We start from the raw sequence: 23,133 nt of genomic DNA on the forward strand, positions 1-23,133 counted from the left end.
TATATACTAAGATGTGCAAAGGAACTGCCTTCTCCACCAGAAGACAGCAGTATGTAGTATCCTATGAGAATGCATTTTCCTCTGTACCAAAACCTGCCTCTTGTTAAAAATCCTTATTTTACAGTGGGAAGTAGCACTAACCTCCCTAACGTACCTTAAATATACATCTAAAGCAGAAAAACAGTTACAGTTCTTGAAGAATGAACTGCCACTTTACGTCAACATCAGAAAACTGCATTATTTAACAAACATTTGCAATGCAACGGGTCTCGCATTTCTCAGAGTTAGAGCTATCAGCAGTTGTAAACTCCCAACCGGACTTTTCTTGCCACATTAAATGGAAAAAAAGAGCGCCATCGCGCTGCTACAGTTCACTCGTAGTGAAACCTATTGGCAAAAGTGCAATTATCTACGTACCTGGCAAAAGTGCAATTAACTATGTAACAGGGTCGATGTCATGCAAAGCGTTCGACTTCTGTCAAGCGAGATTGCGCTGCGAAAAAAGGTAAAAAGTAGTCCACAAACCGGACCGAAAACAGCGAGCCTCGTATGTTTTCAGTACTTTGTCACTGCGCTCGAGGAGGGCTAACCACCGGAAAAGGCATGACATATGCATGCCTTCCACTAATGAAAGCAAGCAGGTTTTAAAAGGCAAGCCCACGAACCAATGAAAGACACTTACGTGACATGGACGGGGCTCCGAGCCCTTTTAACTACTAAAGCGTCTCGCAAGCAATTAGCATGCGCAAGCGCACGCTAGCACAGGCTCGACCCTAAAAAACAGTTTAACAACAAACAACAATAACAATAAAACTACAACAGTAAAAAGAACAAACTTAAATTATTATTTATTTTTGCTGATTTGTAAAATATACAAAAAGCAGTTCAACAGGGGCAGCAAGAACAAGGAATGCAACATGAGTACCACTGGAGGTGGTGACATTTAAGGGCTATACACCCTCAATGCCTTGCTCAGTCTGAGTGAACCCGTGCTGCAGAACTGATAACTCCTTAGGGGTGTCTTTCTCTTTTGGACCTGGTAACATTGTGCCTGCCCAGATACGCACTGCTCAAGCAGATAACAACCCTCCTTATATAAAGCATGTTTTTGCTGCTTAGGGAAGCAGATCATTTTGTCATCAAAAACAAGTAGAAGAGAGCTACACAAAAAAAGTTTCTCCAAGGGTATAAATGTCACCGTAGGCAGTAAGAACAGCAGTTGTGCAAATAAATTTTTCCTGACTTTCCACACAGTTACTGTTCCATCTTTTTTCAAAAATAAACATTTTTTGTTTTACTCCTCCATATATTGTGTGACACAGTACTTCTGTTTTTCAGAGTGTCTGTTTTCCATTTTCTCCCTAAAAAAAGGACAAAATGATAAAAAAAAATAAAGAGACATATTGATCAGTAATTGATAACAAAGATACATCACTACATTCCTCTTTACACACCTTTCCGAACAGTGAGCCCAGTATTTTACTCTAAAAATGAAAAACTCTCCACTCAAACATCTCAAAGGGTAAAATATGTACACAGTAAGGTTTGTTAAACCCTAGGCCTTGCATTAGCAGATTGCAGATACGTTGTTTTATAATTTCAGAAAAACTGCCTCTTTTATTTACAACTACCTACAGATTGAACATTTCATTTTTAACACAGCATCCAATACTTGGTCATATCTCTCCACAATCTAAAGTCTACCTTTCAAAAACTATATTAATAAACATACACCTCTACAAACAGCTTTTCACTCACTAAACCTTGTATAGAATAAATTTACCAACAGTAGTGCACTTATTGACATTTCTCAACAAACTTCACAGTGTATATTTCTAATTATCTGAACTTGAAGCACTGTCCTATATACAGCTGAAGACACCAGTCTGGCTCAGTTACAAATTAAATCACTTCTGCTGAGCACAACTCCAACAGGCTTCCTTCTCCTCCAAATCAGCAAGAACAATCTGAGGTATGCCTGGTTCTGCACCCAATCACATCACAGCATTTCTTGAAGCATGCAATAAGGATGGTAAACTTTTGTTGAGCCTTGACCCTTATTTTTATACCACCCCGTACAATCTTGCGAGTCTCTTGCAAGATCGTAAAATCCCTTGTGTCAGGCCCACTCATTTTTCAAATGAGTCTCGCGAGAAGCTCGCAGGATCATAAAACACCTTGTGGCAGGCTCAGTAATTTTCCCTCAGATGTTGCACGCCTCTCCTGAGATCACATGTGTTCATGCAGCAAGTGTCACTTCTTGAAGCTTGTAAGCTACACTTGTGAGCGCCTCACGGAATCACAAAAAAATTGTAGGGAAATAGTAGCACGTGGAACCGAGTATCCTCTCCACGAGACCTATCTTTTACATGACAGGTGTGTGTTGTAGAGTGTGGGTAGAGACTGGCCTCTTCCCTCAGACCTTTCTTACCTGAAAGGTGTGCATTGCAGAGTGTCTGCATGTACTGTCCTCTCTTTCCACACCTCTTTCTCAAATAACGGGAGTGCATAGTAAGGTGTGTACATGGACTGCCCTCTCCTTCCAGGCCTTTCTCTCAGTTTGCATAATAGGGTGTATGGAGAGACACTGCCTCTCCACTAACTCCTCTCTCTCAGAAGACGGCTGTACGTATTAGGGTGTGTGCATGTACTGGCCTCTTCTGCCAGACCTCTGTCTCTCATAATGGATATGCAAGTGTGTGCACATAGACTACCTCTCCTGTCAGACCTCTCTTTTTCCAGATGACAGGTGTGTGTATTAGGATGTGTACATGACCTGGCCTGTCCTATCCTATTAGACCTTTCTCTCAGATGACAGGTGTGCGAAGTAGGGTGTCTGAATGGACTAGTCTTTCCTTTCAGACCTCTGTCTCAGATGATGGGTGTGCATCATAGTGTGTGGAGAGCGACGGGTGTGTCCTTTCAGATCGCTCTCTCAGATGACCAGTGTGCACAGCAGTGTGTGTACATGGACTGGTCTCTCCTGTCAGACTTCCCTCTCAGGTGACAGGTTAGCGTTGTAAGGTGTGTGCATTGACTGGTCTCTCCTTTCAGACCTCTCTCTCAGATGACAGGTGTGCTTTGTAAGGTGTATAGACAGAAACTGGCCTCTCCACTGAGACCTCTGTCTCAGACAGATGTAAGTAGCAGTGAGTGGAGAGGGACTGTCCTCCCTGTTAACCCCCCTCTTTCTGATATTTGGTGTGCACATCAGAGTGTAAGAAGAGACTACACGCTACTTACAACGCTTACAAAGCTGATGTGCGTATATAGTACACTCTGATAAACACCATCTCCATTAACACTGCTTCCTACAGTAGCAAGAGTGCATACTGCAACCTACTCTTTCCTACTGTTCACGATCCCGCAAGAGTCTCACAAGATCATAACTTATTTTTGGAAAATAGGAATTAACCATCTACTTATCACAGTACTTCTCTCTCACACAGTTCCTCTCAATAACAATGACCACAATATACATTCCTACTAATGTATTGTAATTATAACTCATCTACCACTTTTTACTATTCAAGATCCTGTAAGTCCCACGAGAGTCCAGCAAGATCATATAAATTAGGTAAAAACAATATACATTTATTTTCTTCACAGTGGTTATCTCTTAGAAACCCTCTCTAAATCTAGGGGGACAGCATGCCTTTTTGCCTCCCCCTTATATAGCTTTTTTATTTCATTTCCACAACACCTCGAATTTTTCACAGAAAACAGTAATGGCCACAATTTATTTTCTAACATTCCAAAAAGACAGCCAATCAGAGCACTCGCTCTTGTGAGACTCGTGGTAGTCTCTTGCTCCTGCGAGAGCATAAAGGTCCATTGGAAAAACAGGCCTCTCTACCATTCAAGGAGTCCATTTCTAAATATGTGCTCCCTCGGGACCCCTGCGGGATTCTTGCGAGCCCAACCATCTAAATATGCACTTATTTTTTACCCTTAATTTCTCAAAAACGACTGAACGGATTTACACCAAATCAAAAAACGCACAATCTGTGGACCAAGATCTAGCTTCCTGCCAAATTTGGTGGAATTCTGTTTACCAGTTTTTGCTGTAGCCGTGTCTAAAGAAGTCTTTAGAAAATGCATGGGGATTTTATGCTTTGGGACCCACCTTTTTTCTCTACCCCCTCTTGACGGATCACCCTGAACCTTTCCAGGAAGCAGCTGAGGTGGCTGACTTTTTTTTTAAGAAAGCTTTGTGAAGATTCAAACAGGGCCAAAGTTATTAGCCACCCAAAAGATTATATATATATATATATATATATATATATACAGGGAGTGCAGAATTATTAGGCAAATGAGTATTTTGACCACATCATCCTTCTTATGCATGTTGTCTTACTCCAAGCTGTATAGGCTCGAAAGCCTACTACCAATTAAGCATATTAGGTGATGTGCATCTCTGTAATGAGAAGGGGTGTGGTCTAATGACATCAACACCCTATATCAGGTGTGCATAATTATTAGGCAACTTCCTTTCCTTTGGCAAAATGGGTCAAAAGAAGGACTTGACAGGCTCAGAAAAGTCAAAAATAGTGAGATATCTTGCAGAGGGATGCAGCACTCTTAAAATTGCAAAGCTTCTGAAGCGTGATCATCGAACAATCAAGCGTTTCATTCAAAATAGTCAACAGGGTCGCAAGAAGCGTGTGGAAAAACCAAGGCGCAAAATAACTGCCCATGAACTGAGAAAAGTCAAGCGTGCAGCTGCCACGATGCCACTTGCCACCAGTTTGGCCATATTTCAGAGCTGCAACATCACTGGAGTGCCCAAAAGCACAAGGTGTGCAATACTCAGAGACATGGCCAAGGTAAGAAAGGCTGAAAGACGACCACCACTGAACAAGACACACAAGCTGAAACGGAAAGACTGGGCCAAGAAATATCTCAAGACTAATTTTTCTAAGGTTTTATGGACTGATGAAATGAGAGTGAGTCTTGATGGGCCAGATGGATGGGCCCGTGGCTGGATTGGTAAAGGGCAGAGAGATCCAGTCCGACTCAGACGCCAGCAAGGTGGAGGTGGAGTACTGGTTTTGCGCTGGTATCATCAAAGATGAGCTTGTGGGGCCTTTTCGGGTTGAGGATGGAGTCAAGCTCAACTCCCAGTCCTACTGCCAGTTCCTGGAAGACACCTTCTTCAAGCAGTGGTACAGGAAGAAGTCTGCATCCTTCAAGAAAAACATGATTTTCATGCAGGACAATGCTCCATCACATGCGTCCAAGTACTCCACAGCGTGGCTGGCAAGAAAGGGTATAAAAGAAGGAAATCTAATGACATGGCCTCCTTGTTCACCTGATCAGAACCCCATTGAGAACCTGTGGTCCATCATCAAATGTGAGATTTACAAGGTTGGAAAACAGTACACCTCTCTGAACAGTGTCTGGGAGGCTGTGGTTGCTGCTGCACGCAATGTTGATGGTGAACAGATCAAAACACTGACAGAATCCATGGATGGCAGGCTTTTGAGTGTCCTTGCAAAGAAAGGTGGCTATATTGGTCACTGATTAGTTTTTGTTTTGTTTTTGAATGTCAGAAATGTATATTTGTGAATGTTGAGATGTTATATTGGTTTCACTGGTAATAATTAATAATTGAAATGGGTATATATTTTTTTTTGTTAAGTTGCCTAATAATTATGCACAGTAATAGTCACCTGCATACACAGATATCCCCCTAACATAGCTAAAACTAAAAACAAACTAAAAACTACTTCCAAAAATATTCAGCTTTGATATTAATGAGTTTTTTGGGTTCATTGAGAACATGGTTGTTGTTCAATAATAAAATTAATCCTCAAAAATACAACTTGCCTAATAATTCTGCACTCCCTGTATATATATATATATATATATATATATATATATATAGAGAGAGAGAGAGAGAGAGAGATAGAGAGAGAGAGAGATGTATCCATCACAAACCATGCAGTTTTCTTCTGCTTACTTTTGTGGTGTGTCCAGAATCAGCTCAGAGTGCAGGCAGTGGTGTTTCCCCACAGTCGGGGCATGGAACACTCAGTAGCCCTTCTCAAATGAAGCCATTCATACCAGATTTAGGAAACGTAATAAAAAATGGCTGTTCATCATTCCTTTTCCATTTGGGTTTTAGGCTTTTGTTTTCTCTTATTGACCCAATTTGTTGTTTCTTTACCTGTGTATCTTTAGAACCATAATGCCCCTAGGTATTGCTGTGTATTTAAGAAATCTCAAAATAAATAACAACACTACCCCATGTTTGTGTAGGAGGCCCCTGGAGTTGACTGAGCCAACAAGAAATTCCAATGGCCAAAAATAAATATTTGCCATTGCAAATTAATGAGAAAAGACATTGATCAAGAGCCAAATCATGCAAACATGTGGTTCATACATGATGTAATTGAAATTTTAGTGCTGCCCCTCATGTCACAGAAGTTATCTATATGTGAGAGTTTATGCCTTATGTTAAGGAAAGCACTAATGGATTGAAGGTAGAAGCTGCACTGACAAATTATTTTAAACGTGCATTTGTTTATATTATAGAGTTCAACATAGGTGGTATTTGAATTAAACTAAATGTTAGAAGGACTAAACTGATATTATGATGTAATTTAGACAGACTAAGAGAATATACTGAAACAGTATTGAATTTCTAATGATTATTAACAAATATGCGGGCAAAATTAGAAGAATTGCAATTCTGAGTTATATTGACTGAAATGTACTGACAGTTATTCCATTTAAAGTTGTTGAAACGCATATGCTAATTAAGACTAATTAATGCAGAAATTATAGTTTGCATTTTAAATGTGGTTTATTTGATGCATTAATGTGCTATATTAATTCACTTGTATTAGCCTAAGTGAGGCCTGCTAAGCCTGTATTTTGTGACTGTGCAGGAAATACTGATTCATTTTCTTAACGTGAACCTTTCTTTCAGACTTCGTTCCCCTTATAAGACTAGCTTTGGTAATAAACCTCTATTGTTTTAAACATAGAGCGAACTGAAACAATGTCCTTGAATGTAGAACATCTTAAATCATGGACTGATATTATATACAATTGTTTTAAACTAGTGTGGAGCTACTTGGATGGAAGATGTTCTCATGACAGACTTGGTAAAATAATGAACTGTTGCAGTTTGGCTTTATGTGATCCATTTCTATTGGATGACGCCCCTTCAACGTAATGTGGACTGTCACCTTTCACAAATCAGAAAGTCATATGAACTTTAATATATTGATGAACAGTTGGACTTTGATCAGGTCAATTTCAGAGATCCCTCCAGATTCCTGATGATGAGAAGCTGAACTCCTGTTCCTGTAGTCCGCAATATGAGCCCCTCAGAGAGGTATTTTCCTCTCTGCGCTGCCCATTTGAGATGCCCCACTGAGACTTAGAGATTTTCTCCATAACCCCTGCAGAAGACTCTTGATCGAGCTTCTGACATGCTGACGCTTTCACTTTTTACCTATCCTTTGCCCACAATAATTAGTACCTTGTTGTTCGATATTACCTTTTTCCACATTCTTTTTGCTCTTTCTGTCTTTTGCTCGCATGTGTTCCGCCCCACCTGTCATTCCCTGATTCGGCCAAATGTAGGGTTATCCTATTGTGAGAAAGTAGCCTCTTTCTATCCTTGTTACCCCCACTTTTGGCCTGTTTGTGAGTATATGTTTTCACTGTCTCACTGGGATCCTGCTAGCCAGGACCCCAGTGCTTATAAGTTTGTGGCCTATATGTGTTCCCTGTGTGATGCGCAACTGTCTCACTGAGGCTCTGCTAACCAGAACCTCAGTGGTTATGCTCTCTCTTTACTTTAAAATTTGTCACTAACAGGCTAGTGACTAAATTTACCAATTCACATTGGCATACTGGTACACCCATATAATTCCCTAGTATATGGTACTGAGGTATCCAGGGTATTCGGGTTCCAGGAGATCCCTATGGGCTGCAGCATTTCTTTTGCCACCCATAGGGAGCTCTGGCAATTCTTACACAGGCCTGATAGTGCAGCCTGCGTGAAATAACGTCCACGTTATTTCACAGCCATTTACCACTGCACAGAAGTAACTTATAAGTCACCTATATGTCCAACCTTCACCTGGTGAAGGTTGGGTGCAAAGTTACTTAGTGTGTGGGCTCCCTGGCACTAGCCAAGGTGCCCCCACATCGTTCAGGGCAAATTCCCCGGACTTTGTGAGTGCGGGGACACCATTACACGAGTGCACTATACATAGGTCACTACCTATGTAAAGCGTCACAATGGTAACTCCGAACATGGCCATGTAACATGTCTAATATCATGGAATTGTCACCCCAATACCATTCTGGTATTGGAGGGACAATTCCATGATCTCTAGCACAGTACCCGGGTACTGCCAAACTGCCTTTCTGGGGTCTCCACTGCAGCTTCTGCTGCTGCCAACCCCTCAGACAGGTTTCTGCGCTCCTGGGGTCCAGGCAGACCTGGCCCAGGAAGGCAGAACAAAGGACTTCCTCTGAGAGAGGGTGTTACACCCTCTCCCTTTACAAATAAGTGTGAGGGCTGGGAAGGAGTAGTCTTCCCCAGCCTCTGGAAATGCTTTGATGGGCACAGTTGGTGCCCATCTCTGCATAAGCCAGTCTACACCGGTTCAGGGATCCCCGAGCCCTGTTCTGGCGCAAAACTGGACAAAGGAAAGGGGAGTGACCACTCCCCTGACCTGCACCTCCCAGGGGGGGTGCCCAGAGCTCCTCCATTGTGTCCCAGACCTCTGCCATCTTGGAAATAGAGGTGTTGGGGGCACACTGGACTGCTCTCAGTGGCCAGTGCCAGCAGGTGACGTCAGAGGCTCCTTCTGATAGGCTCTTTACCTCTCTTGGTAGCCAAACCTCCTTTTCTGGCTATTTAGGGTCTCTGCTTTGGGGAATTCTGTAGATAACGAATGCAAGAGCTCATCAGAGTTCCTCTGCATCTCCCTCTTCACCTTCTACCAAAGGATCGACCGCTGACTGCTCAGGATGCCTGCAAAACCGCAACAAAGTAGCAAGATGACTACTAGCAACATTGTAGCGCCTCATCCTGCTGACTTTCTCGACTGTTTCCAGGTGGTGCATGCTCTGGGGGTAGCCTGCCTTCACCCTGCACCAAAAGCTCAGAAGAAATCTCCTGTGGGTCGACGGAATCTTCCCCCTGCTAACGCAGGCACCAAAAGACTGCAACACTGGTCCTCTGGGTCCCCTCTCATCCTGACGAGCGTGGTCCTTGGAACTCAGCGACTCTGTCCAAGTGACTCCCACAGTCCAGTGACTCTTCAGTTCAAGTTTGGTGGAGGTAAGTCCTTGCCTCCCCATGCTAGACTGCATTGCTGGGTACCGCATGATTTGCAGCTGCTCCGGCTCCTGTGCACTCTTTCAGGATTTCCTTCGTTCACTGCCAAGCCTGGGTCCCGACACTCCTTCCTGCAGTGCACAACCTTCTGAGTTGTCCCCCGGCGTCGTGGGACTCCCTTTTGTGACTTCGCGTGGACTCCGGTTCACTTTCCTTCCAAGTGCCTGTTCAGGTACTTTTGCGTGTGTTGCCTGCTTCTGTGAGGGCTCCCTGAGTTGCTGGGCACCTCCTCTGTCTCCTCCTCCAAGTGGCGACATCCTGGTTCCTCATGGGCCACAGCAGCACCCAAAAACCTCTACTGCAACCCTTGCAGCTAGCAAGGCTTGTTTGCGGTCTTTCTGCATGGGAACACCTCTGCAAGCTTCATCGCGACGTGGGACATCCGTCTTCCAAAGGAGAAGTCTCTAGCTCTCTTCTTTCTTGCAGAACTCCAAGCTTCTTCCATCCGGTGGCAACTTCCTTGCACCCTCAGCTGGCATTTCCTGGGCTCCTGCCCACTCTCAACACTGTTGCGACTATTGGACTTGGTCACCTTGTCTTAGAGCAGAGGTCTCCAAACTTTTTAATGCCGCGCCCCCCCCAGTTCAAAAATAAAAATCATTGGGCCCCCCCCTCAGAATTTTTCACAATTATTTTATAAACATGGCAATGTTTAAATATGTCTAAACCTATTTAAACATTGCAGTTAAGTACTGTTACCTTTTTAAAACTGCAATAACATGCTTCTGCTTAAAACAAAGGCCTGTTATCTGTATAATATTTATTTTGGCCAGAGCCTGGGGCCCCCCCTGGGATCACTTCAGGCCCCCCTAGAGGTGCCCGCCCCCCAGTTTGAAGACCTCTGTCTTAGAGGTACTCAGGTCCGGAAATTCACTGTTGCATTGCTGGTGTTTGTTCTTCCTGCAGAATCCCCCTATCACGACTTCTGTGCTCTCTGGGGGTAGTAGGTGCACTTTACACCTACCTTTCAGGGTCGTGGGGTGGGCTATTTTTCTAACCCTCACTGTTTTCTTACAGTCCAAGCGACCCTCTACAAGCTCACATAGGTCTGGGGTCCATTCGTGGTTCGCATTCCATTTTTGGAGTATATGGTTTGTGTTGCCCCCATACCTATGTGTTCCTATTGCAATCTATTGTAATTCTACACTGCTTGCATTACTTTTCTTGCCATTACTTACCAAATTTTGGTTTGTGTACATATATCTTGTGTATATATCTTATCCTCATACTAAGGGTACTCATTGAGATACTTTTGGCATATTATCATAAAAATAAAGTACCTTTATTTTTAGTAACTCTGTGTATTGTGTTTTCTTATGATATTGTGCATATGACACCAGTGGTATAGTAGGAGCTTTACATGACTCCTAGTTCAGCCTAAGCTGCTTTGCCATAGCTACCTTCTATCAGTTTAAGCTGCTAGAAACACCTCTTCTACACTAATAAGGGATAACTGGACCGGTCACAAGGTGTAAGTACCTCTGGTACCCACTACAAGCCAGGCCAGCCTCCTACACCTATGCCCAACCAAAATATTAACTCTGCTAAATTAAAATTAACTGATGGTTGCTAAGCCTGAGCAACGTTTGAGTTCTATCTCACAACTAATTCTGTTAATGTTTTGCACCTTTCTTATTGAATGCTTAGTTTTATTAAAATTAGTTTGCCTGAATTTATTTTGTGGCCTTGGACAACCGTGGATGATTCTATATCTTTATAATTTTGTCTTGCGAGTGGTCCACATGACTTTAAGCTTGAGTTTGTAATAAATCCCTTAACTAGAGTTTTCCTTCCATGGCCACATTGGCCATGGTGTGTAACTCAATTTGGTTTGTATTGAAATTGTGTTAGTGGTTTTACCACACCCTATGCAGGGTCCAAAGATCTGTTGACCTCAAAAGGCATTGATTCCTGCGAAGGATGAAAATGCTCCAGGCATAGGCATACATGTGGCTCAAACGCATTCAAGCTCATACATTTACAGATGACTATCTGCCGAGAGTGGATATCCAAGCAGGAGAGTGTCCCACAGTTACACAGTAGAACTGAGAAAAAAAGTAAGCTGAGATAAATATGAGGTTACTAATAGTCTGGTGGCAACGGGCCTGGTTAGGGAAGTGGAGTGAAGTGAAGAATGGCTTTGCACCATGATCATGTAGTGAAGAAAGTTTGCAAGCCAATCAGTAAGGGTTTACCAGTGAAGTGGAAAATGGAGGTGGGAACTGGAGGGGTTCTGGGGAAATGAATGAGGTATGCAGTAATCTTGCCCTTGAAAGCAGCTGTTTGGTGGCACTGGACATGGTAAAATACAGGATGGGAGACGGGGAGCACTGTGGCATTTTAAGATTACCAGAACTAAAAAGAGACTGAGGTTTGATTTTTCAAGGTTGAGTTTGGTAAACATAATTGAGATATAATTTAGAAACATCATGTACTTATCGGTTAGTGAATGGGTTTGCATGAGCAGGGCAATGTCTAGCATCAGCATGAGACTACATAAACCGTCATGGGAGAGTGTGTGATTAAATACTCAGAGACCTGAAAGGTTTTCCTCCCCATTAGGTTTCGGTTTTGATAAGAGTTGACCTGATGGTAAGAGTGTTGCAGTAGTTACAAAAAAACCTTCTGGCATAGAAACTTTGGCTAAAATATTTTATAGACAGGGAGTTTTCAATTTCATACTCTAGTGTCTAGTTTCTCCCCTATACCATGAAGAATTGTCTGCCAATGGCACAGAGTATAACAAAGCTTGGTTGTTCCAACTAGAGACCAATAGTAACATAAATCAGTTTAACCATATCATAAATGATTGCACTCAAACGGTCTCAGAAAGTGAAAAAAAGAAAAGCTGGATGGTGAAAGAAAAGGACAGAGTTGATTGCATACCAACAGTTTCATCATTCCACAACTGGAAAAAATATGTTGGGAGTGGAAGGAAATTAAATACCCGGGTGTGCCCACAATGAATGTGTTAAAGAAATGGAACCATTGGAGAAAACTTAAGAAGCACTGGAGAGTGTGAAAATGTTGCAAATTATCAGAAACTATGATGCCAAGAAGGATGAAAGAGAATATTCTTTGAATCAGCATAAAGATTACGTTTTTGAGCATGCATGTGCAAGGTTTTTTAATTAATTGCATATAAGAGTCCAGTGCAGTAAGGACCCCGGAGTGTAAATGGTGAAATATAATCAGGGGTGGCACTGACTAAAGAGAAACAGGTGTTGGCTTAAGAAAGAGGCATTAATGACGAACAAGAATATTTAGATGACAAAAACACACACAATGTACTCAGATGCATACCAGACATTAAAGAGGTTGACTCATGAAGCAATGACTGCTTTCTCATTACCTTCACATTTTCTGTGAAGTCAACAGGAGAACTGACACCTGTGGGAGCTTGGAGTGGGGGTGGAGGGGTTATGGGGAGAAGGCAAGGGGCACCAAAAGTATGTGCTTGGCAGATTGTCTCACCCAAGGACAGTTTCCAGCAAGGAAAAGAGGCACTGGAATGACAATTCTTGACACATCCATAAGACACTTGTCCCTAAACTCATCTGTCAGCCTAACACATTTAGCTTTATGCTTCTAGAATTCTTAGTCCATGCGAATTTCTATTCCATCATTGGGAATGATGAAGGGGATCTTGCAACCCTAAGAGATCACATGCCAGAGGCTCAATCTGGGTCAAGCGCCCACCTATCAGCTCTATGGTTACTGCTCAGGTCCTGGACCCACCTATGGGGTCCCCTCCCAGGCACGGCATTGCCCAGTGGTGTGGACTATAATGATCGCAGTACCCAGCCTCTCAGAAACTCTCAAAGAGCATTCTAGTCAATCGCTGTCACAGCAGGTACAATAACATCCACGCAACACCCATGCAGCCGACCAATGACCCCTTCAGCCCACCAAAGACCCCTTCAGTTGCTTAAAATCAGTGTAGGCATTACAAACTTATCTTGTTAGTTTCCATGCAGATAAAATATAAGATGCTAGAGGATGATATACAGTTTGAAAGCCAGTCCTCATGCATAGGCACAAGACCATTTACATAGTCTTATGTAATGTGTAGGCTATCCTGTTTTGAGTGTTTATTTTTTGGGATTTCAGTGCCATTTTTCACTGTTTAAGTACATTTCTGAAATCAGTGTTTATTTAGCTCAAAATAGACAAACTGTATTTTCCAGTGTTTACAGAACATGTTTTTTGTACAGTGGTTGTTACAGGATTGTTATAGGAGAGCATATTTAATTTAATGGGTAAAAAATGTAGGGTATGAACTGTCTTCTCATTAGTAGTGTGTCTAATGAACTTATTATGTTAGACTTTTTAATGCACAGAAATCATGTGCATCGCACTGTCACTTACAATCACATCTCATTACGCTCTCTCGTGTCTCATTACCTCTCACACTCACTCGGTCTGATTTGCAGGAATATTAAAAAAATGTAAAAGTAAGAGTGTCATTCAAATGTGTTAATAAACATATTCATGGTCGCAGGTGGGGGTCCTACACCTTCTCCTTATTGAATATTAGAACATTGGAAGTTGGCAGCTCCATTGAAAACAATTGAGTGCTGCGGGCTTTTACTGGCCGGTAAAAGCCCGCAGCGCCAACATTCCAATGTTCGCTTTGTTCACAGCTGCAGCTGTGAACAAAGCCTCACGGAGCCCGAGAGGATTTTAATCCCCTCGGGCTCCGTGAGCAATTTGTTTTTTTAAATAGAACATTCTGCCCTGAGTGGCAGAATGTTCTAATAGCCTTAGAAACCACCGTAGCGGGCTCTACCGGCTATTAAAGGCCCTTTCCCTTGTTAAATGCCCTCGCCTTCGGCTCGGGCATTTAACGCGGGAGCGGGCCTTTAATAGCCAGTAGAGCCCGCTACAGCGGGTTCTAAGGCTATATTATTACGTTGTAGGGGTGGCCCAACCAGTCAACAGCATATTCCTTGTAAAACCTTTACATTTTTGAATTACACTGGATTCATTTGTAGCCCTGCATTCTAAGGCACTTGAAATTTGGTGCTTTAAGGATGCTCACCACTGCTTTTCTGCACTCTTTGCGTGACTACACTAGGTTGGTGCTGCTGTTGGGTGGCCATTCATAGCAGTTAAGTGTCTCCTTGTCAAATGCCTCACTTTAAGTTAGTCCTGACCTTTTAACAGACATCACATTATATTCCAGGACCTAGAATTTTTCTGTTTACATTGTTACTATGGGCTCAAAAAAGCCTAGCAGTAAAATTCTGTTGGGTAAAAAGCCAGGCTTAGCTGAGGTCAGACATAACAATGGGACAACCTTTGCAGGTATGAATTTTGTTGGCATGTGGAAAGACATGTATAATGATTTCACAACTATCTCATGTGCATAGTGACAGCATTCTTTTCATGAGTACCTGTCGACACCCTGCATTAAATGTTTGAAGTCTAGGATATTTGGAAGGTGACCTGATATCAACACTAACTTGTTAGAAGGGGGGGGGGGGGGGGGTGATGCATCAATTGGTTTAATCTATTCTGTGGGTAAATGCATGCATATTTGCCAAGATTCTTATGAGACAACCATTTCACCAATCAGTGAGTATATTAAATCACTGCCAAAAGTTCAAATATTATTTTAAAATTCCCAGATTCTCTACAGTGTATAACATAATTAGATTGGACCTAAAATATGCTTCTCAACCCTGCACCTTTAACCCAAGCACACAAAATTGGAGGAAACAAAAGGACGAAGAAACAATATCTTAGTGATATCCCATTAGAAAGAAAACTCAAGCAGAATAATCTTAGACCAGTCTTTCTTGGGGAGCTGCTACCTTGTATAACAAAAGTACGTTGTGTTGGCAACTTCATAAATAAATAAAAATGACTCGTACTCTCTCACTTTTCTTTCTTTGAACGGTATTTTAGTTTGTGGTTGTGCAGGTGTTTATCAGTGTTTATATGTTTAAACTGATAAGGGTTGTTTCCCTTTTGGTGGGATTTTTATCAGTTGTTATAGATTTAAACCTAAAAGAAGATTGTCAGGATCCTACGGAGGACCCCTATTGCTAAAACAATGGTGGACAGCATTCTGACATTGAAATCAAAAAGTTTTAAAAGAAGGGAAACTAAAAACTAACAATTGGAAACTGAGCTTGCAGCGCTGGAAACTCAAGATGTCTGCCAGCCCAGTTTGTACTGCAGCACACTAGTTGTTTCCATAAATACATGATTGGAATGTGGAGCATGCGCTGCCTGATGAATGCGTACTTCACTTGAGATATTTCTCGAGAGAACAGCCTCCCGAATCCCTCTGTCGTGTTAGTTAGATAAGGTAGTGACGTTGTGTGAACAGAAACTTTGTTTAGTGTGATGTCAGGCTTAAAACTACATATAAGAAGTGTTCCTGAAAAAAGGTAGGGTCTTCTTTCAGACTCTGCCCATTTTGAAAGAGTGTTGTGTCTCTCTCAACAGGGAGATGGTAGTGTCTTTCTTCTGGGCAACGAAGAGCATGAGCATGAACTGGTTTTAAAAGAAAGGAGTTCTTATGAATATTGCCTACAAATCATCTAGTCGTTAAATGGCACTAACAAGAACAAGTTTCAGTACAAAAAAACAAATTGAAAAATATAGTTAATAAGATTATTAAGAAAAGACAGAAACTTACCTGAGGAGTTGCAGTTCCCGGCATGGTTGTCTCTTGATGCACGAAAGTACTTCCTCTTAAAGAAAAAAGTGGGGCAATATTTAACATTGTGAATTGATTTGAACTGATATATATATATATAAATACACACACACACACACACACACACATATATTGCAAAGAAAGAGAGAACTGAAGTATCAGAAAGGTGCTAAAACATATGTTAAAGGAAATAATTGATAGAAGAAAGAAAGATTGCAAAAAAGTACATATATATGTGTGTGTGTGTTGGAGGTATCATCTTGCACATTAAAAGAAGTATTCAACAATCCTGTGAGTGCCGCGTCATTGACCGAGTGTCAAAGTTATGTGATTATTAATATAGGGAAAAGGTCCTTCCCTGGCGTGGGCACCGACGTGAAGAGAGCACCTTAATTGGACCTTTTGTGAGGAATATTATATATATATATATATATATATATTTATTAAGGAGTGAATCACTAGCAGTATAGATTGGGTAAGCGTAGTTATTAAATTAAAGAAATAACAAGCAGTGGTAAATGCAGGGTAGAACGAAGAATTAACAGATGCTTATGTTCTTTTTCAGTTTCTTCATTTTACAAGTAAGGGAAGAAAACACCTCCTTGCAGCAAAAGAAACCAAAACTGTTGGACAGGCTGTCTCTTCTTATCTCCCCATCTCCTTTACCCCTTGGGGCACCTTGGTTGTCTAGAGAAATTATTTGGAGAACAGAGGGTGTTCTGGGCGGGCACTGGGAATAGTTGTTGCACTCCTGTGCAAGCAACTGGTGAAGAGCGCTGATAAGGATAGCCTAATTATGTGCCCAGAATAACCACAGAAATGGCTTCCTAGTTTTCAGAGCAAAAGAATATAGTGCATTATTCTCTTGCTGCTGACAGATTCACAATTAGAGTGGTCCGAAATGATCTCTGATTTTGACCATTTATTTTTTTAACAAAGGTTAGGACCGGGAGAATCTCTAACCTACTATAGAGGGGGCTCTTTAATTTGGGTGTCAGGTGGTCCATGTACATCCAGAGTTGAATGAAGATTTTACTTTCAAATGTAACATTGTTTTCCCTTTGCATGTTATGTTAAATTGACTATTGCGGGCACTGTGTTGATATTTGTTTTTATCAGTGCGATGCAGGCTTCGGTCATCAAGCCAGGGGTATTCCAGAAGTAAGACATTCCTATCTTCTGCGGTGTATTTCTGACCTAGTACTACCATTCAATGTTTGCTCTTTTCTTATGAGTCATACTGCCTATGAGAGTCCTTAAATAGATTTGTGCAGCAGGATTGCTCAGTAGTCTGGCCTAGCAAAGGACAGGTTTAGGCTGGATTACAGTCTGAATACTAGTTAAGCCTAGTTCCAGTCTTAGGGCTTCCATTACTGTACTGTAGATCAACTCCATACAGGATAGTAGTTGACTCTTCCATCTTGTGTACTAGTAATATGGATTTGGTAGATTCCCCACCAACATTGTTTTTGAAAACGCAAACTGCACCAGTGTTTTGAAACATTTCAGTGATCTTTTTCTCCAGTTGCTCTGGCCAAGACAGTATTTGGTTGCATCAGATTCCCAAGTAGTGAACATTATGGGCATGTTCCAAGGTTTGACCTTTAGCCTGGGACGTTTTCTTTAGTGGAGAGTCAGCTTTCAAGACCATAAACTTTGTTTTCTCCATGTCAATGGCAGGGTTTGTGGTAGCACAATAATGCTTGAAGACTGGAAGTAATCGATGCATTGCTAGTTCTGTTTCTGCCATCAGCACTGTATCATCAGCAAACTGTCAGGAATGTTATTGCAGGAACAAGGACTCACCTGTACAGAAGTCAAGTAAACCAGAGGATGACAAGAGCCTGATGATATCCCCTCTGGAGTTGCAGAATGCCATCCGCAAAAATTCTGTTTACCACCATTCTTCATGTGTTCGTAACACGCAGCAACTTCGGAAGTTCCAAGATGGTGGACTTGTCAAGGAAGTCAGCAGTCTAGTGTTTTGAGCACGAGCTGGATTCAGCTTGTGATCCAGGCGCTCGCCTTGGCAGGCAGCACACTTCAACTGATCCTTTGGAGACGCTGGTAGCATCTCTTAAGCGCACATGTGTTTCCTCACAGAACAAAAACTTCCATCAGTCGAAGCACCTCTGGGCGTGTCCTGACTTGTAATTCTAGACTTCAGAAGCAGTGTCTCAGAACTTCGTATCGCAAGTATTGTCTATATCTCCATGCTCACAGTTCGTGGAGGGTTTGCGTCTCAGTCAGTAAATTAGAAGGTCAAGACGTATTTTCAGTTTTTTTTATTTTTTTGCAAAAGACATTCAATTGAAGATAACAATTACCAGCAGCATCCATATTTCTCACAGAAAAGACTATGTAGACTGTTTATCCTGGTGAATATTCGATTACTCAAAAAACATAAAATATTATTTGACATTGTATTGCAATACAGAAAACAAAGATCTAATTTACAAGTGAAACCCCATATCGGACATACAACTCACTCAAATAATACAATCTATAATATAATTCTGTCACAGGGTGGTTACCCTCTTCATGTTAACAGTGATATTTAATTTATTGAGTGACAGAACGCAACATGAAAGAGATGAGCGCTAGTCTTGCTAAATGGGGTTATGAGTTATTCAGGTATACCAAATAGGAAAAGCGTTTTCTCCAACATTAGCATATCTGTTGAAATGTAAATGTTGTGTTTGTATTTGCTTTCCTTTCCAGGTAGCGGTTACATATAGCACCAGGGAAGCAAGCAGCTAAGAATTCCCCAGCGAGACAGCCTCTCTTGTTTATCCACTTTCCCTTTTCCCCTTGTTGATGTCTCGCGCTGACTGTATTATAAATCGTTGCAGATATTGGTGAGGGGGCGTTGGGTCCAGTTTCTGCTCCTTAGGAACTCAGCTGTTCGGTCCTGACACAAACAAGACTAGAGCCTTTTCACCTCCAATTTTTGGGAAGACCAGGTCTAGACTGGCAAGTAATCTTCCCACATCACTGATATACAGATTAAATAATGCTAGGGCTACCACACATTGCATTTGATAAATGCCAGAAATCCCCATAAGATGGAGGAATGGCGAATATCTCTATTCATTATTGGGTGGCCCACATGCTGGTAATTACCAACAAGTTAATTGGCTGCTTGAGTGATCCAGCCTATTGGATGGAATTGCCCCTACTTGGCTTACAGAACATCATGAGTATAATATATGGTGACCCTGTCCCACAGCATCTTCCAGAGCTCACCAGGGTGATGTTACGACTCTGTCGTCCCATTTCTACGGGGCGCTGTAAGGGGACTGTCGGAAGCCTGGGAATCACCTTGAACACTTATCTAGAGTCCCTTGCTGACTCCCGTTGGTTTAGCTTTTCGCCATGGTATACTTTTGTAGTATTACATTTGCTTTCTGGGACTGCAAATCCCATAATGCACAGCCTGGTAGTCAGGAAAGCCTGGATTCTGTTTCCCATTGTTTTCTATGGGATAAGTCCACTTGCTCCTTTTCACCGGATCCTCTCCTCCAGGACTTGCAAGTGTCTGAAACTACACACACCTGAGACCTCTCCTGTGCAGCCCAGTCATGTGATTCCACCTGGGGTTTTCTGCAGCTTGGAACTGCTTTTTAGCAGCCATTTCCTCAAGATCCCTATTGTGCATTGGAGTTTGATTCCTTTGTGTTACAGATTCTTTTTTCGGATGGTGTTCCAGTCTTGTTCCTGTTCTGTTCCAGCCTGAACCGGTTTCCTGTTTCTCTGCCCTGCTCCTGATTGTTCCAGCCAGAGTCTGCTCCCTATCTCTTAGCCTGTTTGTCTCTGCCCTACTCCTGCCTTGTTTCAGACTGAACCTGCTCTCGGTTTCCCATTCCTGTTTACTGCTTATTCCTACTTCCTGTATTCCAACCCTGTCCTTGCCTGTTCCAGCCATAGCCTGCTCTCGGTTTCCCAGTCCTGTCTCTGTTTGTTCCAGCCAGAATTTTGCGCCCTGTTTTCCAGTCCTAGTCCTGCCTTTGCTACAGTCTGAGCCTGTTCCCAGTTCCTGCCTCTGAGTTTGTTCCTTCTGTTTCAGTTTCCTCTCGGTATTTGTGTCTGGTAAGTGTTCTATCAGTCTTCACCAGTGTATAAGTGCCCTCCTTTGTACTGGGGTTGGCTCCTGGTTTCCAGGAGGCAATTCCAGCCCCTATCCTTGTCTAGTGTTATACGTTGTCTTTCGTGCCTAACAGTGACATGGTGGGCACCCGTGGGGAACAGACATTGGTGGGCATGGCCACGATTATCTCCAAGAGGAAGACTGCACACTTCTGGAAGTTTCTGCCCGCTTCTCTAACCCCCCCCCGCACACACACAATGGCCAAATGGAAGGTCACAATGGACTGATGTGCAAAGAGGGAGGAACCCGTTTACAAAGCCAGAGGCGATCCTTGCAACCGTGCAAACCCCAGAAAACATGGGGACAATGGTGGAAATATTATGGGATAGCAGGCGAGTGATATAAAATGAATCAGTATAGTAATGTTTTGTGGAGGTTAGATGTAAAAAGAAAATTGGTGTTTATAATGGATGTTTTGGTCTTTCATTTTTGTTGGTTATTATAAAAACCAATAATGTTGATGAAAAAACATCTGGGGCTAATACCTTGATGGATTCAGTTTTGAGTTAGGAATTCTGCTGTACATTCCCCTTTGGATCCATATCTCACCCTTGCAGTTGTGCTTTCCTAAAGAGATTATAAAGCGTTCAGTAATCCATGTGTCATCCCCTGATTTTTCTGGAGCCCCATAACAAGTTTCCATCAAGTAAGTCTAATGTATTTTTATATTTCAACAAAAACTAAGGAAAGGGTTGATTTCTTCAGTTTTGAATATTTAACACAGGTGAAATAGTTTCATGCCCTGGTCTATGGTTCCTACTCACAGCCTATAGCCTGCTTATAAGTGGCAATCACAGCAAAACTTTCAGCCCAGTCTTGCACATGATTTAAGATACATTTTCCATACATTTTTCAAGCACTATTTAGCAATGGCTCATGGGATACGTTAAAGATCCTTTTTTAAATAACCAAATAATTCTTGCTGTTTTCTAGGAGCTGGAGACTTTTCTTGTTAGTAGGACTGCATTGTAAATGGGTTTTAAGAGTGGGACGCGAAGCTTGATATTTGAACAATGGGTGTCACAGGGGATCCTGCCCTGGCCTTGTGCTTTGTAAAATTTTTGGCTTCAAATTGCCTCAGTTACCGCTTCACCTTAAATGTAATGTCCATCATTTTGGATAAAGGATAGTTGGGTTTGCAAACTGTTATCTATAATTAATACTTCTGCGCTGCTAACTGAATGGGAAGTGAGGGCCAATTCCTGTTTTCAATTTCATGGATAGTCCATCACAACCACATTGAAGACCCAAAATGTTTTGCTATTTTTTATGTTTCTAGTGTAATTTTAATCAGGTCCCAGTCTTTTTTGCATAGTTTTTTTTAAATTATTATTATTTTATAAAATGTTTATCCTTTTCAGTTAGGTTCTTAAGTTTTTCCTCCCCTGTTGAGCTACGGTGTATTTATTGCTCTCAAAGCCTAAGTTAGTATTTGTTTTTCCCTAAGGTAGTGATCATCAAGCCATTCCAACCTGTACGTTTTGATGCTTTTTTTTGTCTAGAATGCAAGGGTAAACTCATTACAGTCTCATAGATAGATAAGCTTTCTGTAGCCTTTCCTGAGCTTTGGTAAACAGTTCTGTTTTTCCTTAAGTGCTTCATCTAGGATGGCATTTGTCCTAGATGATATGACTGGTTGACAGAGGGTTTTATCTGCCTAGTGCTCAATTGTCAAATTGAGTTGCTAACCAAGACAGTGTTTTTGTATTTATTATATTTTAAGTCCCTTGTGAGCTTTGCCATTAGTGGACAATGATCTCTCTCCAAGCGACTTACAACTTGCAGATCTAGCACCAGATTGACTACATCTTTACCAACATCGAAACGTACAATTAAGCTTCCAAAGTTGTTACCTCTGTATGCTTCTCTGGCAGAAGTGTGAGATATTGTCCTCCCATTCAGTGCAGGGAGCCCGCAGGATGCCACAGCAGTTGTAAATAAGAAGCCTTCCTGGGAAGTTCTGAAATTTTCAGTTGTGAATGTTCATACATACAAGTCAGTTTCCTCATCAGTGATTCTTATGTCCAGTAGGGATTGATGAGGTTTAATGCTGAAATTGCAGCAAGCTACTGTTACTTTGCTTAGGCTGTAGCAGTTCACTCCATTCGCTGTTGAACATGTTTAATGAACAGCAGATTCTAAAGTTGTAACAAATCACACTTTCTACTGCTTTTATCAGGTACAAGTTGAAAAGGTTTATTGTCAGGGATCCATTGCTCAAAGTGAAATTCTGTTATGTTGTTGCTTGGAGTCACCTTGACTTCGACCTTAAAAGTCAGTGAGGCTGATACCCATGTGGTTGCGTCCCCACTTGGTGGACTTAGATGCTGGCAAAAACTACAGAAGGGCTCTATCCATCAACATTTCTTCTAATGCCCAAGTTTCTTGAAAGCAACATATAGCAGCTGTTTATTATAAAGGCATCCCAATCTTTGCCCTTAATTTTTTTGCTTTAGACCAGCGATATTCTAGTTGGGAAAATTTTTAAGATGCTAAGGCTGTGGCCAACCAACTCCCAATATTACTGTTTCGCACACCCTTATCAGCTTACTGGCTCTTATCACTTATCAACATAATTTGATTCTCTCTTTTTTAGTTGTGAATGACCACATTTAGTTTGTCTAGGTTGTTCTTACTCAAGCTATTCATTGGGAGGTTATTAATGGATCTAAAAGCCACTCTGGAATTTTCATCATGGAATTGTATGCTTTTCTTTTCTGATTGATCCAGGAACCTGGGATATAGTTCCTCCATATGATTTGTGACTTAAGCTCCAGTTGGCAAGAATATTGTTACTGGTGAAGATTACTGTTGTCAGGACATAAGTGAACGATACAGTATCTCTCTGTGGGACTGCAGCAATGAATTGATCTGCTTTCCAACGATTTCACTGACAGTAGGTCTTATGAGCATAGCTGGTCCAAATCAATGAAGTCCTGGATTATATTT

The 23,133-nt window shown here is 41.8% G+C and overlaps 1 protein-coding gene across 2 annotated transcripts in view; it reads right to left on the minus strand.

Annotated features, from left to right (window-relative positions):
• Positions 1 to 831: 831 nt before the first annotated feature.
• Positions 832 to 23,133, minus strand: part of GINS3 (GINS complex subunit 3) — a 104,766-nt gene continuing 82,464 nt past the window's right edge. For both annotated transcript variants that reach the window (XR_011199910.1, XR_011199911.1), the window contains 2 exons: positions 16,017 to 16,071; positions 832 to 1,361 (listed from right to left, as the gene is read on the minus strand). The gene's annotated coding sequence lies outside the window, so the exon portion shown is untranslated. The remainder of the gene's footprint in view (positions 1,362 to 16,016; positions 16,072 to 23,133) is intronic.

This window comes from Pleurodeles waltl, chromosome 12 (assembly GCF_031143425.1).
Source record: "Pleurodeles waltl isolate 20211129_DDA chromosome 12, aPleWal1.hap1.20221129, whole genome shotgun sequence".
Classification (NCBI taxonomy): Eukaryota; Metazoa; Chordata; class Amphibia; order Caudata; family Salamandridae; genus Pleurodeles; species Pleurodeles waltl.